Raw genomic sequence first — 8,114 nt, 5'->3', positions numbered from 1 at the left:
TTTTACACTTGGATTTCCTAGACTGTTTTCTTTCCTTGAACTTATTCTGATTCTTATTATGTCTAATGCTTAGTCTGCCTTACACACACACACACACGAAAAGATTAAGCTTTAGGAGATGCGAAAGTCCTGTGGGAGTAAAGGTTTCTTTAAATCCTTGCTTAATGTATTTGAGTTTACCATCTGAACACACCCTCTGAACCAGAGTTGTTGGAAATTTCCACAACTGAAAGCCAAAGGAAGCCAAATTTAATAGTCTTTGCCTAGGAAGAGCTGCTCACCTAAATTTTATGACAGCTGAGAGTGAAAAGAATTTTTGTACAGAATTAGCAAAGTAACATAGTAAGTGCCAATTAACACTACCTGAAGAAATCTAAATTCAGCCCCTTATACAGACAGTATACTTTTAAGAAGCAATTAGATTTCAGTTGGCCCCCGTGGGATCTCACAGTGACAACAGTAATTGAACATTCACTCTCGCGTTTGACAAATACATATCGAGATCCTTGTCTGTGTCAGATTATGTTGTGTTTACAATGGTGAAGGACACAGGCTGTCATTTTTATTGCAGGATCGTACCCATGTGACTGTCCCACACTATATTCTCAGTTGCTGGTCATTTGGTTATTTCCAGTTTTTGTCTTTTACATACAGTGCTACTAAAAATTTTTTGCACATGTGTTTTGGTGGACATCTGACAAATTTTCAGATCATGGGGTTATATTTAAACTGTAGTTAGATCCTGGCAAGCAGTTTCCCAAAATGGTTGTACCATTTACATTCTCAGCAGCACATGAGAGTTCTAGTTGTTTTCACAGCCTTCAAGCATCTTGGTAAAACCAGATGTATGTGTGTCTGTATGTTAGCTTCCGGCGGCTCAAATTATAAATTTTATTACTAATGGGGTTGAACATGTTTTATATATTTATCGGATACTTAGATATCAGATATTTTGGATATCTTGTGTGCAATGGCTATGCTATTTTCTTGCCCAGTTTGGTTGTTTTTACATCTTTTTCTTATTGATGTCTGTGTGTGTTTGTATGTGTATGTGTGAAGAGGGAGACACATATGCTCTACACTACTCATTATCTACAGATCTATCCTTTTCATGATTGGTTTTCTGACCTATCTCAGTTTAAATGTCACTTTCTCAGAGTGGTTTTTCTGTTCATTCAGTCTGAAAGAGCAACCCAGTCTCTCTGTCACAAAACTTTATTACTGTGTGTCTGATCGTTGCATTGTTACTCTTTTTTGCCTACTTACTTGCTTGTTGTTGAGTGACTCCAATCACTCAAGTGTAAACTCCACAAGGGTAGGATCATGGGTTTCTTCTTTTTAGACTCATGGATGAATCACATGAACATAGTATGGAATGAAAGCATTCAGACACAGACATTGCTTGCTTCCATTTATGTAAAATTCAAACAAAACACAGACAAAACAAATACATAGTATTGGAAATCAGGTTCTTCTGGAGAGAAGAGAGGAATTAGTGATAACTGGAAGGGGGCAAAACAGGGAGCTTCTGAGCTTCTGGTTAAATTTACATACTTATTTATCTAAGTCTGTATTTCTGAAAAGACAGGTAGAAAGACAGATCAGTAGGATAGTCTGGGTGGTAGATAAAGGTTGTATTCATTTTGTGATAATACAGTGAACTGTAATGGTCCATTTATTTTTCTGCATGATGGTTATATACTTTAATAAGCAGCTAAAAATTTGAGATTACTTATTGAAAATTGATTCCCCTGTTATTTACTATTTGCATTTCTATTTCCTCTGGGATCAATTTTTTGAGTTCACTTTGAGGTCTTCCTTTTATACTATTGCAGTTCATTTATCCATCTTTTCTATCCATTCACAGGTAAACTGAGGGTTTAGGAGACTAGGTAACAAGGCTATTGGGCCATTCTGTGGACTTAGTAAATCAAAGGCTGGTTTACTTTAGAGAGAAACGATAGGAAGATGCTTATTACCCCAGATATCCTCCCAGTTTCAGAATGAGGGGGACTTCATGTTAGCTTCTCTAGTTTTGCACAGAAGTTCATTTAAATTTTTTTTTTTTTTTGCAAAGAACCTTACAAATTTGATGGGGGAAGATATGTAATTATAATAAATTTAAAAGGTAAGTGTGCCTGTCATTCTGGATACAGGAGTAGGGATTAGAATGTGGGGGTGGGTGGTTAATTCGCCTTTAGTTAGTCTTTATACTTTTTCTGTTTTTTTTTTTTTTTTTCATTCCTGTTCTTTGTTATGCCTGGACTGTAGTACATTCTTCTATGACCATTTCCTTCCCATGAATTCTAGGCTAAAGACCCTTTCATCCTATTTTAAATTTATTAATACTTTACTTGTTTTTCAGAAGCTTTGGGAAATCACTCATGTTGTGATAATTTCTCTTTAGTAAATTCTCTTTCATATTAAAAAGACTTCTATTTTTTCAATTTCTTTTATGTTTTCTTGCATTGGTGGAGGGAAGAAAGGCATGCTCTTATTGGTTGTTTTGATCAAGAAAACTCACTATTCATTGCCTAACGTAGTCACACTTAAACTTTCTTGCTTGCTTTATCATTTTCTAATGTGTTACATCCCCCATGAGGAATCAAGAGCATTTTACTACATCTCACTTCCCTTTCCTGCTTCAACTTCTGATTTTTATCATTTCTAAATTGTCAAGGTCTGTGTCACATTTTTTTTTTCTGTAATAAATTTAAGTTCTTTCAATTGCTCTAAAGACCTTAAAAACAGCAAGAGCTAAGTTATATGATTGAGCCTGTTTTGAAGGAAAACCAACTCTGTGTCACCAAAACTCTTGTTGCTTAGAATAGACTAGATCTTAAGTGTCAAGGTTCAGGGGATCCTCTTTTAATTATTTTCAGCTTCTTTCACTTCTTCTGGTTCATATTCAGATATCACAGTTCTCTGTCATTTTCTTTTAAACTTTTTTTTTTTTTTTTGGCCTTAGTCTTCTACTCCCTTGAGTAAAGCATTCATAAATATACTCTTAGATGGTAATATTTCTGAGTTCTTGCAGGTTTAAAAAGCCCTTGATTAATAATTTGGCAAGGCACAGACATTATAATTCAAACAAATATCGCTTAGAAAATTGAAGCTATTGTTTATTCTTCTAGGATTCAGTGTAATCATATCTGACCTCAGTGTCTTATTCCTTGCAGGTAGTCCATTCATTTTCTTTGGAACCTATTACACTTCTCTTTTTGTCTGAAGAACTGAAATTTTACAGTGTTGTATTCAAGTGTGCTGCTTTAAAAAATTTTTTTTTTTTCCTTTTGGCCTCTCTTGGAGGGTCCATTTACTTAAAGGATTTATGATTTGCTTCAGCTAGGTGAATGTTTATTATTATTTTTTATTACTTATTAGTCTTTCCCTTAAACTAAAAAGAGAACCCCCTGGACATATCCTTCCATTGATTATCATTTCTCTCATATTTCTCTTTTCATTTTTCTCTAACCTTAGGATAATGTCTGAACTTAGATATCTATCTAGATTGTAAACTTGATCTCTGTCCCTCTCCACCCAATTTATTATTTAGTCTCTACATATTTAACTTAACAACCACATTTGTTTTATGAAGTTTGGTCATGTTCACTTTTTGCTTCTTTTTATGTTTGTCTTATATTTTAATGGGTATGACATCATTAATGTCTTTGAGATTCCAAATCATTGTTTTAAAATGATTTTCTCAGATCCTTGAATTCTGTTTCTTTGGGCCAGTTTTTCTGTTCTTCTATCTTACTTAGTCTTTCTGTGTTAATAATTTTCCATAAATATTTGATAACTTATGGTTACCACTTTATACTTATGAATGAATCAGTGTTCTCTTTATTACTGTAACTGTATAGATGACTAAGGTTTTCTAGAGTTTATCATTGTACTTTTGAATGGAGAAGTTTTCCCCATTATTTTTTCTCAATTGCCTAAAGTATATGAAACTCATAGCATTTCTGAATAATTTTAAAAATCATCTTATGTCTTCTATTACCTTTTCCCATTTTCTCAGTAAATAATCTTACTGCCTTCAATTCACCTTTTTTTCTTATAGTAGTTTTTTACCTTTCATTCCTGCTTCAAGTTTACTGTTATGATTAACTGCCTATGTTCATAACTCTGGCATGTATAATATACTTAATCAGTAATAAGAATTGAAGAATTACAGTGATAATTTCATAGTATTTATCACTATAATATCAAACTTATTTAAGATCAGATTTAATATAAGATCAAACATATTTAGGAATAAGAGAGGTGACAACCATTCTCAATGTAAATATCATAGATTCAGATTTAATAATCTACATTAAATTTTCCTCTTCTGGGAAGGGTTGACATAGAAATAGGCCACAAAAAATTTTTGGTTGAAAATTCCTGTAAAAATTTTAAGAAAATTCCAGGATGAAAACTTGCAGTAGATCCTTTACACCTTTTCAAGTTATTTAGTTATTTTATCTAGTAGCCATTTGTAGTATTCTCACAATGTAAAACTGGTAAATATTCACCCATAATCTCAAAGATAATTAGCTTCTGTTCTTCAGAGTTATTGGATGGAGGTGAAATCCTTCACTATCAAAACAAAGCAAAGCAAAGCTGGAAAAAAAAAAAAACAACCCAGTAGCAGTCACAAATTGCTTAGATTTTAATGATTCAGCTTCTGGTCTTTTGCTTTTTATGTAGGTGACATGGTCTATTACATATATTTAATATTTAGGTCATACTTTTTTGTTCCAAGTCACCATGAAAAATATCTTATGTTTATGAGTTCTTTGTATAAATTATCTCAATACAACTACCTATTTCTAAAAGTACAGAAAAGGTATTCATCCTATTGGCAGTTAATATATTGTGGTTTTTATGGAGCCAGTTAAACACTTTGAGGATTAGAATTAGTTTTCTAATTCTATGAACAGTAGGAAACGAGTAATTCCCTTTTCATTTGTCTATTAAGTTTTCACAGACGTTTGCATAATCGTGAGATCTTCAACTTGCATGTACAATTCTCAAACTTGATGGTTCAACTTTATATGTTAATATGTGTTGTCTTTCCTTTTGAATTTCAAAATTTTATATTTTTAAATATTTTCTTTTGGATTGCTTTTCAAGTCACTTCAGGTCTGTTAGGTGATGCCTAATAGAGGAGGAGAAAATGAAGGATAAGGAATTAAGAAAGATAAAGAAATAGAGTTTATATGAAGAGTTTATTTTTAACAAAAGATTTTTTTTTTTTTTTGTATAAGAATTGACTATGCCCTGACACCCATTTGGTCTCCCTTTCTCTCCCTTTTCTTTTTCTCTTTATTTCCCTAATCTCTCTTTCCTCTTCCAGCTGACACTGGCCCACAGAGACACAGTTCCCAGAGATTGTATTAACTCATTTCAGTAAATGCTGCTGACAGCTATCCCCATTAGAGTATCAGTCCATTGTCTTTGATAGGAAGGGAATCTACTCAGCAGCCCAAAAGCCAATGTATTTTCCACATGATTCAAAAGACCAAGAGTGTCATTGGGTAAATAGGAGGAAGGAAAATTGCTGTGTCAGAACTCTCAATTCTACTACTGATGGGAAAGTTTCTTTATTTTTCTTTTTTTAGTCTGGATCTATAATTCCTCATTTGTCCTCATAAATCCTGTTCAGGTATACATTCATCTGCGTTATCCAGTTCCCTCTATATTGTCTTTCCCCTCAAAAATCAGTCTAAACCACCATTCTTGCCACTCCTACATTTGTTACTCTACAGGCAAACAGGATTTTTAGAAGTGCTCCCGAAGCATGTCAGTTTCATGCCTGTCAGTACATTAACCCAGTCTTTAGAAATAGTTACTATAAAAGAGTTTATAATGACATTATCTATTTATTCACTATATTACTCAATAGTGAAATATGAATGGCTTTCAGATGTGGTGTACCAAAGAGTCTAGTTGTCTTTATTATTTACCTCTGTTGCATTATCAATTCTCCCCCTCCCTTTTTTTGCTGTGTTAATTACACTAAATTCATAATAAGTAAAACGAAAAGAGTAATTCTCTTTGCAAACCCATTGTGCTAGCTTCACTTGAAGGTCAGAAGAGATCTTTGGCTTCTCCATGCCTAATTGATCTTATTTGCAATGTGAGGCTCAAAGAAATATCCCCACTCTATAATCTGTCAGGGTGTCAAAAGAGAAGGTAAGCATTGTTGTTACCTTAAGTCCATTGCTCTGATCTCCTTGTCACTGTAACCATGGATAGAGCATTGCCCTGAAGACTCCCTGCTTGTGGTACTGACCCGAACAGTGGACTAACACTGGGACCATCATGTCAAGCCAGGTCTCTGCAAGTGTCTCAGCTAAGAGGACATGTTCTGGGAGGAGTGACTGGCACTGCCAGGAATCACTGGCACTGCCACAGCAAACCTGCAAAGAGATCAGTTCTGAGAGCATGTCACACAGGCAGCTGGCCCAACAGGAAAGGGAAATGGATCAAAATACTCTTTCACCTACTGCCTTTCTGATTTTGTGATTGTTGCTATTCAGAGGGGCAGACCTCCTGGTGGTTTAGTCACAGAGGTCCGAGGGAGTTTCTCAGGGAGTGCCCAGCAAGCCTCCCTTAATTCAACACAAAGGCTGTTTCTGATTTCTGGGTATAGCTCCTCGCTGTCTGTTCCAGGCTGCAGCTGCTGTTTTATTTTGTGTTATAGGACTTATTACTATTGTTGGTCCATCATTACACAATGTTTTATTTATATTCACAAAAACTTAATACCATGTTGTTATTCTTTTGAATAGAATGCAGATTTTTCAGGACTCAACAGATGCATAGAAACTTCTGCATCTCCTAGGGAGGGAGGTTCAGAGTTGGGAAAAGGGACCTGTGAAACTTTGCTTTACCTACAAGGAGGATTGTCTATATGTGCATTAATAAAGTCAAGTTTCAGCATAATTACCTTTAAATACAAATGGTGGGGCAAACTTGAAGAAAGTCTATAAAATATAAACTGATGAAATTCAGAATATATTTGAATATGGCCATGTGTCCAGGGATGTTAAGGTGTGTGAATGATAGACTGCTTCTTAACTTTCTTTGCCAGATATTTTTTTCAGGGGCATGATTCTGCTTTGGAAATGATTGTCAGGAAATTTTTCTAAAAGGGAAAAATTTCTTTGGACTGTCTCTAGTGATACAGGGTGTATTTCACGAATATCACTGATTAGAAGGACCAGACCTAAAGAGCTTATACTGTGATTTTTAGGATGGTGAAAGAAAGTAAAACTTCTACATTACCCTCACTTTTTGAAAAGGTTTTTAAGTGTGTAATGTCATAGCTCCTGTGCAACATTTAGGATTTGATTCTAACTACTGCCATTCTAGATTATATGTAGGACAGACAAAATAAGGACATTATCTCCATGAGTGAGTAGATAGTCACACTTTACCTGCTTTGTAGTGAGTTTTTGTTAGGGTCAAGAGTCAATGCAAAGTTGAGGGGCATCCTCCTCTGAGGGTTTTCTTTTCTATGCAGAACGATATTTGTATGTTACACCTGGTGTCAGGTATGCTGTAGGCACTAAGTACATGGCAGTGGTCAAATTTGTCACCAAGTTTTGAAAGTCTTATTTTACTGTTGCCAACTTGGTTGATCGTTTAAGTTGTATTCAGAAACAGAAGTCATGTTGAGGTCTGCTGGTAGATTCTAAGTCATGAGAAACTCAAAGGGAGGTTAGAAAAACTATGGAGGTGCCCCTCCCCTGGGCCACTGTGTGTACACAGTCCCCATCACCAGCCACTTCACCTACTATCTATTGATATTTCGCCTTTTAGCCATGTCCTTTGCTCATTTCCCCATATAAAAATGACCATTCATTAGGAAGAAATTGGCTCACTTATTAGCTAAAGGAAAAGAAAGACTTTTGACACATAATGCTTGTTCCCACAGTGCTCATTATTTGCCAGGTAATGGGCAAGAAGCTACCTATGTTGTAATGACCCTACATAATCCTTAAGGTCAGAGCATGTTCTTAGTTTCAAAGGTGATAAGACAAAGGCTCAGCTGTGCCACCAGATGAAGCTGGTGTCCAGGGATAACAAATGAAGGGGGTGGGATCTCAGTCCAACTCTGA

This window comes from Condylura cristata, unplaced genomic scaffold (genome assembly GCF_000260355.1).
Source record: "Condylura cristata isolate star-nosed mole 26May11 unplaced genomic scaffold, ConCri1.0 scaffold00001, whole genome shotgun sequence".
In the NCBI taxonomy this organism is placed as follows: Eukaryota; Metazoa; Chordata; class Mammalia; order Eulipotyphla; family Talpidae; genus Condylura; species Condylura cristata.
Note: the sequence above shows the minus strand (reverse complement) of the source record.